This window comes from Ascaphus truei, chromosome 19, assembly GCF_040206685.1.
Source record: "Ascaphus truei isolate aAscTru1 chromosome 19, aAscTru1.hap1, whole genome shotgun sequence".
Taxonomy (NCBI): Eukaryota; Metazoa; Chordata; class Amphibia; order Anura; family Ascaphidae; genus Ascaphus; species Ascaphus truei.
In genome coordinates, this window is record NC_134501.1 from 25440533 (window position 1) to 25446962 (window position 6430).

Below are 6430 nucleotides of genomic sequence, written 5' to 3' on the forward strand. Positions count from 1 at the left end.
ACAGGGAGAGGGAGGGTGACACAGGGAGAGTGAGGGTGACACAGGGAGAGGGAGGGTGACACAGGGAGAGGGAGGGTGACACAGGGAGAGGGAGGGTGACACAGGGAGAGGGAGGGTGACACAGGGAGAGGGTGGGTGACACAGGGAGAGGGTGGGTGACACAGGGAGAGGGAGGGTGACAGGGAGAGGGAGGGTGACAGGGAGAGGGAGGGTGACAGGGAGAGGGAGGGTGAAACAAGGAGAGGGAGAGGGTGACACAGGGAGAGGGAGTGGGGGACACAGGGAGAGGGAGGGTGACACAGGGAGAGGGAGGGTGATACAGGGAGAGGGAGGGTGACACAGGGAGAGGGAGGGTGACACAGGGAGAGGGAGGGTGACACAGGGAGAGGGAGGGTGACACAGGGAGAGGGTGGGTGACACAGGGAGAGGGTGGGTGACACAGGGAGAGGGAGGGTGACAGGGAGAGGGAGGGTGACAGAGAGAGGGAGGGTGACAGGGAGAGGGAGGGTGACACAGGGAGAGGGAGGGTGACACAGGAAGAGGGAGGGTGACACAGGGAGAGGGAGGGTGACACAGGGAGAGGGAGGGTGACACAGGGAGAGGGTGGGTGACACAGGGAGAGGGTGGGTGACACAGGGAGAGGGAGGGTGACAGGGAGAGGGAGGGTGACAGGGAGAGGGAGGGTGACAGGGAGAGGGAGGGTGACAGGGAGAGGGAGAGGGTGACAGGGAGAGGGTGACACAGGGAGAGGGAGGGTGACACAGGGAGAGGGAGGGTGACACAGGGAGAGGGAGGGTGACAGGGAGAGGGAGGGTGACAGGGAGAGGGGGACACAGGGAGAGGGAGGGTGACACAGGGAGAGGGAGGGTGACACAGGGAGAGGGAGGGTGACACAGGGAGAGGAAGGGTGACACAGGGAGAGGGAGGATGACACAGGGAGAGGGAGAGTGACACAGGGAGAGGGAGGATGACACAGGGAGAGGGAGGGTGACACAGGGAGAGGGAGGGTGACACAGGGAGAGGGAGGGTGACACAGGGAGAGGGTGGGTGACACAGGGAGAGGGTGGGTGACAGGGAGAGGGAGGGTGACAGGGAGAGGGAGGGTGACAGGGAGAGGGAGGGTGACACAGGGAGAGGGAGGGTGACACAGGGAGAGGGAGGGTGACACAGGGAGAGGGAGGGTGACACAGGGAGAGGGTGGGTGACACAGGGAGAGGGTGGGTGACACAGGGAGAGGGTGGGTGACAGGGAGAGGGAGGGTGACAGGGAGAGGGAGGGTGACAGGGAGAGGGAGGGTGACAGGGAGAGGGGGAGGATGACAGGGAGAGGGGGAGGGTGACACAGGGAGAGGGGGAGTGACACAGGGAGAGGGAGGGTGACACAGGGAGAGGGAGGGTGACACAGGGAGACGGAGAGAGAGGGAGAGGGTGACAGAAAGAGGGAGAGGGTGACAGAGAGAGGGAGAGGGCGACACAGGGAGAGGGCGACACAGGGAGAGGGTGACACAGGGAGGCGGAGAGGGTGGGTCACACAGGGAGAGGGTGACACGGAGAGGGAGGGTGACAGGGAGCGGGACAGGGTGACACAGGGAGAGGGAGAGGGTGACACAGGGAGAGGGTGACACATGGAGAGGGTTAGAGGAAGAGGGAGAGGGTGACACAGGGAGAGGGAGAGGGTGACACAGGGAGAGGGAGAGGGTGACACAGGGAGAGGGAGGGTGACACAGGGAGAGGGAGGGTGACACATGGAGAGGGAGGGTGACACAGGGAGAGGGAGAGGGTGACACAGGGAGAGGGTGACACAGGGAGAGGGTGACACAGGGAAAGGGTGACACAGGGAGAGGGTGGGTGAAACAGGGAGAGGGAGGGTGACACAGGGAGAGGGAGGGTGACACAGGGAGAGGGAGGGTGACACAGGGAGAGGGAGGGTGACAGGGAGAGGGAGAGGGTAGGTGACACAGGGAGAGGGTGGGTGACACAGGGAGAGGGAGGGTGACACAGGGAGAGGGAGGGTGACACAGGGAGAGGGAGAGTGACACAGGGAGAGGGATAGGGTGACACAGGGAGAGGGTGACACAGGGAGAGGGTGACACAAGGAGAGGGAGAGGGTGACACAGGGAGAGGGTGACACAGGGAGAGGGTGACACAAGGAGAGGGAGAGGGTGACACAGGGAGAGGGTGACACAGGGAGAGGGAGGGTGACACAGGGAGAGGGAGGGTGACACAGGGAGAGGGAGAGGGTGACACAGGGAGAGGGAGAGAGAGGGGGTGACACACTCACAGACACACAGACACTCACTCTCACTCAAACACACACACACACACAGTCTGTCACTCACACACACACACACACACACAAACACTCACCTGCACGGCAGTGGCCCCCCCACACGGCAGGAGGGGTCGCACATGGCAGCGGGGGCAGCACCGGGTGAGGGATTTCCCCTGCTTAGAGCAGGCTTAGAGCAGGGAGTAGCTCCGGTTAGGGGATTTCCCCTGCTTAGAGCAGGGAGTAGCTCCGGTTAGGGGATTTCCCCTGCTAACATCTGAGCTGGCCATCAGAGCAGGAGAAGAGCAGGGCTGATGGATTGCCCGATGGGAGGGGGGGGGGGGGGGGGGGCGGATGGCCCGATACGAGGGGGGGCGGGTGGCCTGATGGGAGGGGGGGCGGATGGCCCGATGGGAGGGGGGGGCGGATGGCCCGATGGGAGGGGGGGGCAGATGGCCCGATGGGAGGGGGCGGCGGATGGCCCGATGGGATGGGGGGGCGGATGGCCCGATGGGTGGGAGGGGGGGGGGGGGCGGATGGCCCGATGGGTGGGAGGGGGGGGTGTCAGATGGCCCGATGGGTGGGAGGGGGGGGCGACAGATGGCCCGATGGGAGGGAGGGGGGTGACAGATGGCCCTGCAGGGGCTTGAGGCAGACAAGCGTGGAAGGGGCTGGCTGCCGGAAGGGGGAGGAGTGGAAGCGCTGAGGAGGGAGGCCACTGCTCAGAGAGCCGGAGGCGGGGTAATCTCCCCCAACAACATGAGCCCGCCTCCGGCTTATTTTTTTTTTCTCCAGCGCGAGCGCGGGAAAAGCAGCAGCGCGAGCGCGGGATATTTAAAAAACACATGTGTGCTGCTTGGGCCAATATTTACTCGCCCGGGGGTTAAATCCACCCGCCCCGGGCGAGTAAATGTATATAATTGTCGAACACTGCACATATATACATACATACATACATACATACATACACACACACACATATACACAAACACACACATACATACATATACACACACATAAATACATATACACACACACACATACATGTACACACACATACATATACACACACACACACACACACACACATACATACACACACACACACACACACACATACATACATACACACACACATATACACACACACACACACACACACACACACTACCTGGGGGAGGGAGTAACTAAACCTGCTCCGGTCCCCCCCATGTGCTGCAGAAAACGGGCGGGTAACAGACAGGAGGAGGAGGGCTTGTCTGTGTGCAGGGAGGGCCCTGCAGCAAGGCCCCGCCCCCTCTGCAGGCAGACACAGCATAGAAGCAGCAGCAGCAGTCTCTGCACGGAGCTTCTGGCCGCCCCCAGGTTTCCCCGCACGCAGCCCGCGCCCCCCCTACATAATCTTGCGCGCCCCCCAGTTTGCGCACCGCTGCACTATTGCATGGTCACTGAAAATATCAGGAAGGATGCCAGAGGATTGGATTCTGCTGGGGTTTGAGGAGAGAATCCAGTCTAGCAAGGAATGGTTATGCGATTTCAGGTTTATCCGTGTGGGTTGGGAAATGAGTTGTGATAGGTTAAGTGACTTGAGTTGTATCTGGATTTTGTGGTTTTTAGGGTCAAGCCAATTGAAGTTGAAATCCCCTAGAACTAGCAGCTCACTCTTCTCATTCAGAGAGGAAATGGAGCCAAGAAATTGGGTGATATCAGTCAAGGATTGTAGAGGGGCTTTAGGGGGGCGGTAGATGCCAGCAAGCAAGATGGGCTTAGAAAAGGGGAGGCAGATTTTGCCAACTAGAGTTTCAAAAGAAGGTGGACTTGGTGGGCAATTTAACAGTGTAAATTGTAAGGTGTCTGCAATATAAAATAACACCCCTCCTCCTCTCTTTGACCTATCTCTCCTAAAAATGGAGTATCCCTGAATGGCGATATTTGCATCAGGGGTTTTAGGGGATAGCCATGTTTCTGTAAGAACGATGGCTTTGGGTTTATGCATAAGGCACCATGCCCTTAGTTCATCCAGTTTGGGCAGCAGGCTCCGGATGTTTATATGGGTGACAGATAGCCCTTTTTGGAATTTAAAGGTGGAATTCTCAGGGGCATGGGACAGAGCTGAAATGGGAGGACCTGGGTTAGTTTCAATATCACCTGCTAAAGAGAGTAATAGTATGAGTAGAAATTTGGGTAGTTGTTTGCAAGTTGTAAATTTGTGGTGTTTGCCATTTGAGTGGTTGGTGTGCTGGTTTTTAGAGTTCTCCACCAACATTCAGTAGATAGTGCAAGGCTTTTGAGTAGTCCAGGGTGTATGGTGATGTTGGGTGTGGGCCAGGATGGAGGAGTTTGTAGTGGATAGAGGGAGTAACATCTCCATGAGGCCAGGAGAAAGAAAAAAGTTAAAATACATAGCAGGTTCATGATAACAGAGGTAGGCAGTGCTGCAAGGAGCTGTTGTGAGCAGAGTGAGTGTGAGCAGACTAAAAGCAGGTGTGTGCCTGTTCCTTGTCAAATGTTTAGCTGTATTGCAATGCTAGAGTCAGTTCAGGGTTTCAGTGTATTGTGCAGTCAGTTTTGGGAGAAACTGCAGTAAATAAGTTGTAAAGGGGTGGGGGGTTGAAATAGGCAGGTTAGCAATCATGGGATCATAGTGTGATCTGAATAGCTTACCGTTTGTTGTCTTGAGTTAAAAAGTTTGCAGAAAGAAGCAGTCCCCAGTCACCTCTAGTGAAACTGTAGTCTAACTGTATTTATCACTTAAAAACCTCACTTTAAATGCCTCACTATCTAATGCCAATTGTCTGGTTATTTGTTTTTACAGGTATCAGATAAGCAAGTAACATGCCCCCAGATAATGGAAATATACTTGGTAACCCTTTTGGTTTTGATAGGCAGAACAGAACATTAACTGTCCAGCAGTTAACCTTTTCACCGCCAGAGCAACCTTCAAGGCAATAAAAGGGTTACCGTTTCATTCCAGAAGTGCAGAATGGACGGTTTATGATACAACCCACAAAGTAGCTGCTTTAAGTCAAACACACTCTGAGTCTGGACGCAGATCACAATCGCTGCTTGACTCTACAATACTTTTTGGCGTAGTTTCATTGTCCCCCTTGCTGAGATAAATTGGGCTATGTCACAGATTAAATGTCTTATAGTGTATTATACTAATGAAACGGTTAATTTGTAGGTAGGAGAAAGCTATAGCTATATACCATTATATATATATATATATATATATATATATATATATATATATATATATATATCTACTATATATTTCTGAATTTCTGAAAGTGTTCTATGTGTCCGTGTCTGTATGTGTCTCCCTGTGTCCCTCCCTGTGTCCCTAGCGGCAATCTCATTGGCTCCCTTGGCCCGCCCCCGCACACCTCTCATTGGCCGGACACACACATACACTCACACAGAGATACACACAGGCAGGACACTGAGACACACACAAAGATACACACACACTGAGACACACAGATACACACACACACACTGAGATACACAGACAGGACACACATATACAGACTGGACACACACACGGACGGAGACACACACAGGCAGGACACTGAGACACACACACAGATACAGATACACACACACACACACACACACACACACACACACACACACACACACACTGAGATACACAGACAGGACACAGATAGACAGACAGGACACACACACACACACACACACGGAGATACACACAGGCAGGACACTGAGACACACACAAAGATACACACACACTGAGACACACACAGATACACACACACACACACACACACACACACACACACACACTGAGATACACAGACAGGACACAGATAGACAGACAGGACAGCCCCCCCCCCCCACCCCCCATCACGTGCGCCGCCCTGCACCGGCTCCAGACGGAGGGGAAGCGCGGTCCTCCTACCCCAGCCGCTCCCTTACCTACCCGGCGCTACCTCCCCCTCAGGTAAGGCACAGCACTGCCAGTAACTCTCCTATTTCAGGAGCGGAGCCTCGCGCCTCAGGCCCACACAGGAACACACAGGCCCCACACAGGGCGCTTCCTGCCGCCGCCTGAACACGCCTCACTCAGCCGGGCGGTACATCGGGGGAAAGCGGGGCGCGTGGGGGCGACTCACGGGGAACGACCACCCGCCGAACCAGC

General features: G+C 55.7%; 1 protein-coding gene across 1 annotated transcript in view; it reads left to right on the top strand.

Moving 5' to 3' along the window:
- Window positions 1-6118: 6118 nt before the first annotated feature.
- The window catches only part of C19H16orf78 (chromosome 19 C16orf78 homolog), a 178931-nt gene continuing 178619 nt past the window's right edge, over window positions 6119-6430 (top strand). The window contains exon 1 of the mRNA XM_075577188.1: window positions 6119-6232. The gene's annotated coding sequence lies outside the window, so the exon portion shown is untranslated. The remainder of the gene's footprint in view (window positions 6233-6430) is intronic.